General features: G+C 43.1%; 1 protein-coding gene across 1 annotated transcript in view; it reads right to left on the bottom strand.

Annotated features, from left to right (window-relative positions):
* LOC139548142 (G protein-activated inward rectifier potassium channel 4-like) overlaps positions 1 to 7,102 on the bottom strand; it is a 33,365-nt gene extending 26,263 nt beyond the window's left edge. Inside the window, exon 1 of the mRNA XM_071357574.1 lies at positions 6,736 to 7,102. The gene's annotated coding sequence lies outside the window, so the exon portion shown is untranslated. The remainder of the gene's footprint in view (positions 1 to 6,735) is intronic.
* Positions 7,103 to 12,693: the final 5,591 nt, after the last annotated feature.

Raw genomic sequence — 12,693 nt, 5'->3', positions numbered from 1 at the left:
TAGACAACTCATTGCATGTATAGCTTATTTCTTATACTTGAGACTTGACTTGAAAAAACGTATGATTAGACTCGACTTGCTCTTAGAATGCACAACTTGGACTTGACTCGAGATTCGACCCATTCTACTTGGGACTCGACTAGAGTCTCAAACCTTGTGACTCGAATAATAGTGTCTTGATTCCACCTCTGCCAATCAGAAAGCAATCACCAGATTGCTTCTACCTGAGAATAACAACACCATCTGATTTGTCTCTGTCGTCATGCTCTAACATTGCTCCATTTTGATCAGTGATAGATGCAAGGCAAGGCATCATGGAGAGAAAATGCAAAGCGGGGTGGAGGAGCGATGGCCCACGTCACACATGAGATCCACACAGGAATACAGTGTTGACATTGACGGATCTAAAGCAAAGGGCAGAGCGACGTGACAGGCATTTGAGACAGACAGACAGGAATACAAGACACACAAGGCCCAGAATAGTGAATGCGTTATAGTGTCGCCAGGTCCTAGGCTTTCATGCATTAAACATCTCCCCAGTGACTGGTGAACCCAGGACCTGTGTGCATACTCTGCCTGTGTTTGATTGCTGCTCTGCTCTCGCTGCAGACTCACCAGCGGTTGTGCAAACACAGATTCCAGCTCAGCGTTTTATCTTTAAGAGGGTAACAAGCGTTTATCTTGTTACTTGGAGAGCGACAGGACGCTTTGGGTGAATTGGGTTTAGCCTCTGATAGAGTGAGTGCTCATCTGTTGGTGGCGGAGAAGTAAACCTGCAATTGTTCTCTCTCTCTCTCTCTCTCTCTCTCTCTCTCTCTCTCTCTCTCTCTCTCTCTCTCTCTCTCTCTCTCTCTCTCTCTCTCTCCTCCACTCTCTCTCTCTCTCTCTCTCTCTCTCTCTCTCTCTCTCTCTCTCTCTCTCTCTCTCTCTCTCTCTCTCTCTCTCTCTCTCTCTCTCTCTCTCTCTCTCTCTCTCTCTCTCTCTCTCTCTCTCATAATGTTTCCACCTGTACACATTATGTTTTTTGAGGACAGTCCAAGTCTTTGTTTGAGTTACACAAACAGCTATTGTAAAGTTTAATTATCTTCATTAGAGGCTCTTTAAAATGTAGTCGATGTCAGCCCTCTGTGCAGTTTGGAAATGTGAGGGCTAGTTGTGAGGAGTTAGGTGGCCAGGACAAGGCTTGTATCAATATTAAATACTGCTCCAATAACACGGCCGTCGGCCAACAGAGTTAAACTGGCCTCTGGAGGACCATAATAATGAGGCCTTAGATTAGCCACTAGTCATTACTCTGCCTGAGAAGACAAAAAACTTGATCAACAAGATAACTGGGTTTGGAGCACTTCATTTTCTCGATTATCTTACATCATTTGAAGGTAATCAAAGCTCTTTAAAAGGGGACTCAAACAAGCACATTTCCTGCCTGAAAATATCCATGAGACGTGCATGTTTTTTGCAAATGGTTTCAAGCTAGATCTGTGAACAAGCTACAGTATACCACAGTACTGTCCATTCCTCAGAGAATGATGAGTGCAGTGAGAAACTGCTAATTCTGCAGTAACCCTTTGGTTTACAATACAAATTATGCTATTTGGGGGCACTGATCCATATATTCTGAGGTCATACAGAAGCTTTCTATTTTCCACAGAAAATTCAATTCTGAGGAGTCATCAAAACAAAGCATAGGTCTGACAGAGGGGAGAAAAGAGAGAGAGAGCTGAGTCTTCAATAATATCTGCACTGGGAGGATCTGCACAATCAGTGCAGAAGATAGATATCTTCTCTAGTGGAATAAGCTCCAATGTCTCTGTCATTTCTGTAGTCCAGCATTGGGAGCCTACTGGAACTTCCCCTCCCCTCCCCTGCTCCTCTCTCCCCCTCCCTGCTTCTTCTTCCCAGAGCCAACTCTCAGCAGCAGCGTCATGGTTACTAGGCTCTCATTCATGAGTTAGTCACAGGCTAATGCCTCAATCACACTGAGAGCATCATTGCGCAAAATGGTACGCAGCATAATCTTGATATGTGTGCAACAAAAGTTCAACATTCCGCTTCTGCTACCATTTCTGTCAAGCCGTCTACGCATACAGTTTGATGCATACGTTTGATAATTCCAACGTATGCACCACACAGAACGCACTGCAACTGCCTCTGCAACGCAATGCTATCAGGCAAGCAAAGTGTTCCATTGGAAATGAATGTATTTCTGGTGTGCCAAAATGTACGGACACTGTGTGATCGAGGCATAAGACAAGTGGCTCACAGTGCAGCGCTTCATCCCTATCTTTGCTCACTTATGACACTTTGAGGTCGGTCAGGGAAAATTACTAAAAATGTCTCCAAAGCCTGTGAATGCCAGCAAGCTTGGCTTCAGGCCCAGATCCCTTTTTCCCCTCCTCGTGGCTGATAGCCGGTCTTGAGCGTATACAGTCTAGTACTTGTATCATCTCTCACGGATCACCTTCTCCTGAGCAATTGACACCGCCTCAGCTAGACGTCCTGCCCACACTGGAGACTATTAGTCTAATGAAATGACAACGGACCAAAAAACTAAACACCACACAGCCACAGCCAGGAATAACTGCTGCTTGCTCGAATCTCGTCCTCTCGCGCCCCTGTGCTAAGGGTACGTGTATTTATAAAAGTGATGCCCCAGACTCCCCAACACTGTTGAGTGATGCTGGACGGACTGAGCACCAGGCCAAGCCAACAACACCCAGTCCACTGGACCAGAGCAGTCCTGTAGGACATGAATGTGATAGGAGAGGAGGATGGGGGTTAAGGAGAGGACAGGAGCTCCAACACCATGTCCCGCATTTATCAGGTGGCTCGTCAGCCTCTTATTGTGATTTACGGCCCAGAGCCCACATTCACAGGAGTGAGAGAGTGAGGGATGGATGGACAAGAGGAGGTAGAAAGCAGGAGAGGAAGAGAGGAGGGGGTGCTGAGCGCATGCAGAAAGAGCCAAAGGTTACACAGACCTAATTAGAATTCTTGCGGCACCTCGCACTGTCCCTGCACCAGTCCTTTGAGGAGGCCGCTCCTTCTCACTACCACATAACATATCAGAACATCCATGGTGTCACTCAATAAGCCTTGAGCCCGTTATGCTGAACATATGTCTCTTTCCCTGTGTTAATGGGCTGTGACTGAGGGAAACTTCTCACCCTGGGTGATGGATGCTCACACTGGGCTCCATAGATAGATGTGTACGCAAAGGAAAAGCCGTCTGGAGATGTTTAAGTCAACAAGTTGTTAACTTATTTCACCTTAATGATAGCAAGGGTTCTAATTATGATTCTCCAGGAGACACCACTACTGGTTCAAATTATAGAACAAATAATACATGAATATTGTCATATGAAAGGGTTCTACTAACCTAACATATGGAATTGTTTTAAGACGGTCATACCATGGATCATTTAACTATTTGAATTCGAATTTTTGGATTTAAAATGTTTTATTTTAAAAACATTTATATTGGCCTTTACTACTGTAGCCCATAGAAACACATTGAATAACACATTCATAAATGGCAAAAAAAAGGCCAGACAAAAATAAATAATGAGGAATAAGGTTTTGAAGAGTCTGTCATATATCTAGGTGATATAAGAAAGCTCAGGAAATATTTTAGTTTTTTGGACACATATTTAACCTCTTTTTTTTTGTTGGCACAAAACTACCTCCATACTTCCATTCATTTGTATAGGTTACCTTCAGACGAGTCTGTGACACTTGTGGGGGTCGTGGAGCAAAACAGAGAACACCATCATGTTTGTGAGAGTCTACAGACGTTTTTGTGAGAAGACTGATTTTTGCGATGTCTACTGGTCTGACAAACAGGACTGTAGCTCTGCAACTTTCCACCACAGATGAAAAAGGACGACATAGGCAGATGCGGGGGATTGAGAGGCAGCCCATATAAACCCCCAGATATCTCTAGCTTAAACTGACGGATTTGATGGGGATAATTGTATTATGTTAATTAGATTGATGCATGGGCTATAAAGTCATGAATACATTTCTGAAGTAAATAATAAGAATATGGTCATGAGGCAGATGGTTTTAGCCAAGGTAACTTAAGGTGAACACATACTGAGAAAGGACTGATGCACCAGTCTGACCCTAAGAGAGATAAGGTTCAACTAACTTGACCTGCATGTTAACTAGCTGGCCACAAGGAACAGTATCATGAGATCTCCTCTAGAATGTCTTTATCAGAGTTAAAGAGCAACTGCCCCTAAAATCCAACTTCACGTTTGGAAAACAGCCTACTGTATGTGGCATCGATATGAGTCCGAAACATTTGTTTTACTATCAAAATGTATTACAAAGTGCAAATGGGATAATTTGGGTCATAAATTCAGTCTCATCCAAAATTACACAATGGATATGTTCAAATTACAATAGCTCCAAATTTCAATACCTTAAAAACCTCCAACTATAATTTCTAGAAATTAACATACAGATATTGAAAGCATTTAATGAGAGCTTAAAAGACGTGCAACATGAAAAAACTGTCTCATTTACATTGTGTCATTTATTGACAAGACCGACCCAGAGATAGGATATCCAAAGTCAAACCAATTTTGCTACTGTTTCACACCAGCCAGGTGAAGCCAATTGGCAAAATAATTTGGCTAACTCTTCCCACCGGCAAACACACAGGGGTCACCCACATCACACGACACCACGAAACCAACTCACTTTTGAATTCAGTCATGGCCTCTAGCATTTCTTAACAAACCAAATCTAAAACGGGGCCAAATCAGGAAGTTCAGCCGCCCTTTAACAATGGAGCTCCAGTCCGTACGAGCTGCAGCATCTTAATCCCCATAATGCCCTTCAAGATAAAGGACATCACTGCTTTTACAAGGAGCTCTGTCTCTAAAACCTCAATGTCATCCCACATTGTTCTCCAGTCGGTGACACTGGACAGATTAGAGCATGCCCAATTATTACTCTCCTCCCACTTCCACCTCCACCTCGGTAATGGCCAATTAACCTGGACAAGAAATGCTCTCCCATTCTGCCTAGCTGAGTGGCTTTACAGGGCCGCAGTAGCCTTCTTTTCAAATCATACAGACACAGTTTCCATAGCACTTAATACAAAGAATTGTTCACGCTTGGCTAAGCTCCTGACACAGATGCATTGCTGCAATACAGGTGGGGATGGGCTGCTTTTTATCACAGCCATGCCTACCACCTTACCCAGAGACCTGGCTTTCACAAAATAAATTGACACAATTAATTATTCACACACACAGTAATCTCATCTCAATGTCTCATTAGATTTGGGCTAGCGTTCTGGGCTGAATCGAACCTCACTCCACAACATGAGAGAGACTGGGTTGGTTTCAGTGGTTGACTGAGGTGATGCACAGAGGCTGGCTGATAATGATGGCTTTCCAAAAGGAGTTACAGCATAACTCTAATGCAGTTTACAAGGTCAAAGGGCCATCCATCAAAATCACTTACGGTGCTACAACTTTCACCCCGTGCAACAATCAAACAGCCGTCCAGGCTGCACCGTTTCATCAACAGTTCATGTCATATTGAAGTGATACCTATACCAATGGACTGGTTACACACACACATAAACACACACAAACTTAATCAAAAGGTTAAAAAGGTGAGCATAGAATAAAATATGTGCTATATACTACTGTTCTGCACCATCCTTCTCCTATAGCATTTGCCTGTTAGCCCTACCTTTACACTGCTCAATGGGAAAGGTTAGAAAAAATAATGATCACATACTGAACATTTTTAAACCACCTCTGCATTCCCTGCTGAGGACATTCCTGGGAACATTGCGTAGGAAAAACATGCCCGTTGGACATGGCCACAGACCCCATTGTCAAGAAAGTTTTACAGGGACAACTAAAGATATTTTGTGCAGAGTGCACTCAACCAGGACAGCCTATAAGAGCAGACAATAGCACATCACAGCCCTGAAACCAGCTTCTCTAATCCCCGGCTCAGAGAGTGCTCCAACGGAATCAATGCAAATGATTTGCTCTAAATTCTTTACTAGTCTCCGATATTCCAGCGAAAAGCTACTGCAAACAGATAATGGCCTCTCTCTCTCGCTCTCTCTCTCTGTCTCTCTCTATCCCTCTCTCACCACCTTCTTTCATTGAATGTGTGCAATCGGAAACACAACACAACGATGTGCTGTCACCCTCTGTAGTAAACCCCCACACTGTTGGCTGCTGCACTCGTAAAACTCCTGCATTCCACAATAGGAGAATTAAAGCATCCTCTCGCATCAGGCAACTAGGCAGTAGCCTCAGCAGCATCTCACATTGGTCTGACAGGGCTGGAAACCCATTGTTTTTTGATTACCTAGCCCTCAGAATGAGGGCAAACAAATGCACTGCAGTGACATTAGTGATATAGAACACAAGCAGGCTGTGATGGGAAAGAGGTCGTAGGCAGTGCAGGCTGGAGGTATCTGAGGTATCTCTCTCTTAGGGAGCATAGCAACCATACTATATGGTTTTAATTCACGTTCACACTTTGATCTGACACGCGGCTAAATGGATGATGGCGAGGTGATGAATTACGGAAGGTAATGACAGCATGGCATCGCATTCAAAGGCAGATCGAACGGCTCAGCTGCAGCCCAAGGGTACCCTATAACCACAGCGTTAGGCTATACTTTCTCTCCCTCCTTCTCTCTCTGCTCCGGTCGTGTCTCCCTACTTTTTCTCAGTCTAGCATGAGTCTTACCTTTAGGTGGCCACAGGAGCAGCTGGCAGGCTCCCGTCGAGGCATTTCACGGCTGCTACTCTCCCATGGACTCCCCTCTCCTTCCCTTGCTTTGTTCAGCAGCCCTTCTGCCTCCCAGCTCTTCTCTTTTCCTTTTCACCGCTCTAGTCCTATGTGCTTGAGTGTGTGTTTCCTCCCCCCGACCACCCCCTCACCCTCTTGCTCTTCTCTTACTTCCTCACCCTCTTGCCCTTCTCTTACTTCCACGCAGAGCTCTTGTCTCTTAGGATTTATCCTTTACGTGTGTGTGTCTGTGCCACATGGCACGTTTCACTCTGCAGGCAAAGAGGAATGAGCTGGGAAGAGAAAAACACTGTGAGAGGCAGAGAATAGGGAGGTACCTAGTCAGTTGTGTAACTGAATGTATTCAACTGAAATGTGTCTTGCGCATTTAACCCAACTCCTCTGAATCAGAGAGGTGTGGGGGGCTGCCTTAATCAAAATCCACGGCGCCCAGGGAACAGTTGGTTAACTGCCTTGCTCAGGGGCAGAATGACAGATTTTTACCATGTCAGCTCGAGGATTGGATCTGATTACTGGCCCAATGCTCTAGCCACTTGCCGCTCAGTGAGTATAGGGAGAGAGAGAGAGAGTATAGGGAGAGTGAGGTAGAGAGAGAGAGTGAGGTAGAGAGAGAGAGAGTGAGGTAGAGAGAGAGAGAGAGAGAGAGAGAGAGTGAGGTAGAGAGAGAGAGCGTGAGGTAGAGAGAGAGAGAGTGAGGTAGAGAGAGAGTGAGGTAGAGAGAGAGTGGTAGAGAGGTAGAGAGAGAGGTAGAGAGGTAGAGAGAGGTAGAGAGAGAGGTAGAGAGAGAGAGGTAGAGAGAGAGAGGTAGAGAGAGAGGTAGAGAGAGAGGTAGAGAGAGAGAGGAGAGAGAGAGAGAGAGAGAGAGAGAGAGAGAGAGAGAGAGAGAGAGAGAGAGAGAGAGAGAGAGAGAGAGAGAGAGAGAGAGAGAGAGAGAGAGAGAGAGAGAGAGAGAGAAGAAATTTGCCAGCAATATTCAATAAAAAAACAGCCCAATAAACTCTACAACATAAACCAATCGTACAGATGGGCTAAAAACAGTGCAGAAAGATTAATTGAAACAGTGAACGCAAATGAGATGATGAACTCTATACAGCTCTTCAATAACTCACAATACCAAGACAATAAAGAAGGTGTCAATTCGGCTACTCAAAACATCAATTGCATATTCCAAAAAGCAGCGTCAAAAGCAAATTTCAGAAAACCAAAGAAATGCACCCTCAGAAACAAAAATCAAAATGTTTCTGAAAAATGGTTTGATAACAAATGTAAAACAATTAGAAAACACCTAAGACAAATATCAAATGAAAAGTATAAGCAGCAAAATAACCCAGAGCTACGCTATGAATACTTTGAAACTCTGAAACTGTATAAACAAACACTGAAACGCAAGAAATTTAATTATGCCAACAAGACACTTAATGAAATTGAAAACACAATTGACCAAAATACGTTCTGTGACATGTGGAACAATTTAAGCATGACAAAGCCACAACAATTAACCATACAAGATGAAGGAATTTGGAAAACTTATTTTGACAATCTATACAAAAACATCCAACAGACAGACTTACAACAGAACCAATTAGAAAAAAAATGGAACATCCTTGAATCAGTCATTAAAAACAACTAAAATCCATTAGATTATCCAATAACCCAACAAGAACTAAATGAAAAGCTCAAATCCATAAAATCAAAGAAGGATTGTGGTCTAGATAACATCAGAAATGAAATGCTGAGTAACAGCACACCTGAGTTGCAAAATGCTGTGCTTAAATTGTTCAACATGGTTTTAACTTCTGGCTGCTTCCCTGATGTCTGGAACCAGGGGCTCATCTCCCCTATCCACAAAAGTGGAGACAAATCAGACCCCAAACATTACAGGGGAATTTGTAAACAGCAACTTGGGAAAGGTTTTCTGTAGCATTTTGAAATCAAGAATTCAAACCTTTCTTCAAGAAGAAAATGTAATAAGAAAATGTCAAATTTACTTTCTCCCCAACCATCGCACTACTGACCTTACACACACTAATTAATGAACACGTCCACCAAAAAAAGAGGGCAAAATCTTTGCTTGCTTTATTGACTTCAAAAAAAAGCATTTTATTCTATTTGGCACGAAGGACTATTCTACAAAATTATCCAAAGTTGGCTTGGTGGTAAGGTGTATGACTTAATAAAATGTATGTACACAGAAAACAAGTGTGCAATAAAAATAAAAAACCAAATGACAGAATTATTTTCACAACATCGAGGTGTAAGACAAGGCTGCAGTTTGAGTCCAGATCTTTCAACATTTATATCAATGAATTAGCAGACATTTTGGACCATTCTCCAGCACCAGGACTCACACTATTTGACACAGAGGTAAAATACCTGCTATACGCTGATTATTTGGTACTTCTTTCACCAACCAAAGAAGGTCTTCAACAGAACCTTAACATTCTAGAGCAATATTGCCATAATTGGGCCCTGGCAGTAAAAAAACCCAAAAACGAATATCATGATTTTCCAGAAAAAACCCAGCTGTTAGAAACACATATCTATTCACCCTGAACAACACCATAATTGAACACACAAAAAATTACTCGTACCTTGGTCGTAACATATCTGCATCAGGAAACTTTAATACGGCAGTGAATGCAATCAAAGAAAATGTCCGCAGAGCATTGTATGCAATAAAAATGAAATTATTCAAATCAACATGTCAATTAGAATTTGGACCAAAATAATTGATAGTGTAATCCTACCAGTAGCTCTTTATGGAAGTGAGGTTTGGGGGCCACTCAGTAAACTGGACTTTAAAATGTGGGACAAACATCCAATTGAAGCCCTACATGCAGAATTCTGTTGGAAAATTCTACAAGTCCAGAGAAATACACCAACTAATGCATGTAGGGCAGAATTGGGCTGCTTCCAGTGGAAATGAAAATACAGAAAAGATCATTACAATTTTGGGGACATCTAAATTCAAGTCCATATTCAAGTCTGCATTTTAAAGCACTTCAAACCCAAGAGCTGAGGCCAGAAACAAGCCCTCTCAGTCAGTTGGTGTTGGACCTAACCAACCAAGCTGACACCAGCACTGCTTCAAAAGAAAGAATTCCAATTTTATAAAATCATGAACCAATCAAAGGACTCATATGTACAACATTGGAAAAATCGAAACAAAATCCCAAAGCCGACTAAATTGCTATCTGGCCCTAAACAGAGAATATGAATTAGCTGATTATCTCAACTCTATTGCACTCCACACTGCCCTTTCTCACCTGGACAAAAGGAACACTTATGTGAGAATGCTATTCATTGATCACAGCTCAGCGTTCAACACCATAGTACCCTCAAAGCTCATCACTAAGCTAAGGATCCTGGGACTAAACACCTCCCTCTGCAACTGAATCCTGGACTTCCTGACGGGCTGCCCCCAGGTGGTGAGGGTAGGTAGCAACACATCTGCTACGCTGATCCTCAACACTGGAGCTCCCCAGGGGTGCGTGCTCAGTCCCCTGCTGTACTCCCTGTTGACCCACGACTGCATGGCCAGGCACGACTCCAACACCATCATTAAGTTTGCAGATGACACAACAGTGGTAGGCCTGATCACCGATAACGACGAGACAGCCTATAGGGAGGAGGTCAGAGACCTGGCCGGGTGGTGCCAGAATAACAACCTATCCCTCAACGTAACCAAGACTAAGGAGATGATTGTGGACTACAGGAAAAGGAGGACCGAGCACGCCCCCATTCTCATCGACGGGGCTGTAGTGGAGCAGGTTGAGAGCTTCAAGTTCCTTGGTGTCCACATCACCAACAAACTAGAATGGTCCAAACACACCAAGACAGTCGTGAAGAGGGCACGACAAGGCCTATTCCCCCTCAGGAAACTAAAAAGATTTGGCATGGGTCCTCAGATCGTCAAAAGGTTCTACAGCTGCAACATCGAGAGCATCCTGACTGGTTGCATCACTGCCGGGTACGGCAATTGCTCGGCCTCTGACCGCAAGGCACTACAGAGGGTAATGTGTACGGCCCAGGACATCACTGGGGCTAAGCTGCCTGCCATCCAGAACCTCTATACCAGGCGGTGTCAGAGGAAGGCGCTAAAAATTGTCAAAGACCCCAGCCACCCCAGTCATAGACTGTTCTCTCTACTATCGCATGGCAAGCGGTACCGGAGTGCCAAGTCTAGGACAAAAAGGCTTCTCAACAGTTTTTACCCCCAAGCCATAAGACTCCTGTACAGGTAATCAAATGGCTACCTGGACAATTTGCATTGTTTTCCCCTCCCAACCCCTCTTTTACGCTGCTGCTACTCTCTGTTTATTATTTATTATACATTCATGCACACCCGACCAACCAGTGCCCCCGCACATTGGCTAACCGGGCTATCTGCATTGTGTCCCGCCACCCACCACCCGCCAACCCCTCTTTTACACTACTGCTACTCTCTGTTCATTATATATGCATAGTCACTTTAACCATATCTACATGTACATACTACCTCAATCAGCCTGACTAACCGGTGTCTGTATGTAGCCTCGCTACTTTTATAGCCTCGCTACTGTATATAGCCTGTCTTTTTACTGTTATTTTATTTCTTTACTTACCTATTGTTCACCTAATACCTTTTTTGCACTATTGGTTAGAGCCTGTAAGTAAGCATTTCACTGTAAGGTCTACACCTGTTGTATTCGGCGCACGTGACAAATAAACTTTCATTTGAGATACGAAGCAAAGACAGATCCTTACCAAGTACAGGCTGAGTGACCACCGATTGGCAATAGAAACCGGCAGACATAAAAAGACATGGCTACCAAAAGAGGAGTGTGTATGTGGTCACTGCATAACAGGGGAGGTAGAAACAGAGATGCACTTTCTCCTTTACTGTGATAAATATTCCTCACCAAGAGATTCTTTATTCACAGAAATTACTACATTTATTCCAAATTTTAACTCATTAAACCCAAAGGAAAAACTAAAAATAATCATGGGCGAAGGAGCAATGGCTCCTCTTGCAGCCAAACATGTATTTGCCTGCCATAGCTTGAGAGACACGGAATAATAACATCTGCATAGTAAAGAGTAACTTACTTATTATTAGTATTATTGTTATTGCTATTATTGTTATTACTATTATTATTGTTGTTGTGATTATCATTCCGAATAGTTGTGGTATGGGTAGTAGGGGTGATGGTAGTGATAGCAGTTTAATGATGGTGGTGGTGGTAGTAGTAGTATTAGTAATGATGATGGTAGCTGTAGTACTGATGTAATGGTGAAGATGACAGTGATTTAATTATAAGTTATAGTTTCATTTTCCATGTATAGCTTTTTATATTTATTACCATATTATTATTATTTACATTTTATAATTCAATATTGTATTATTATTTATTCTTAATAATTTTATTACAATGTATATTGTATACATTGTTGCTTTGGCAATATTGACACAATGGTTTTCATGCCAATAAAGCAGCTGAATTTGAATTTGAGTATAGGGAGAGAGAGAGTGAGAGAGAGGATAGGGAGAGAGTGAGGTAGAGAGAGAGAGAGGTAGAGAGAGAGTAAGGTAGAGAGAGAGTGAGGTAGAGAGAGAGTGAGGTAGAGAGAGAGTGAGGTAGAGAGAGAGTGAGGTAGAGAGAGAGTGAGGTAGAGAGAGAGTGAGGTAGAGAGAGAGTGAGGTAGAGAGTGAGTGAGGTAGAGAGTGAGTGAGGTAGAGAGTGAGTGAGGTAGAGAGTGAGTTAGGTAGAGAGAGAGCGAGGGGGAGAGAGAGGATAGGGAGAGAGAGGATAGGGAGAGAGAGGATAGGGAGAGAAAGAATAGATAGAGAGAGTGAGGTAGAGAGAGAGAGAGCGAGAGAGAGAGAAGTAAAGAGAGAAATAGAGAAGTAGAGAG

This window comes from Salvelinus alpinus, chromosome 21 (genome assembly GCF_045679555.1).
Source record: "Salvelinus alpinus chromosome 21, SLU_Salpinus.1, whole genome shotgun sequence".
NCBI classification, from domain to species: domain Eukaryota; kingdom Metazoa; phylum Chordata; class Actinopteri; order Salmoniformes; family Salmonidae; genus Salvelinus; species Salvelinus alpinus.
Note: the sequence above shows the minus strand (reverse complement) of the source record. Positions and strands in the feature narration are given on the sequence as shown.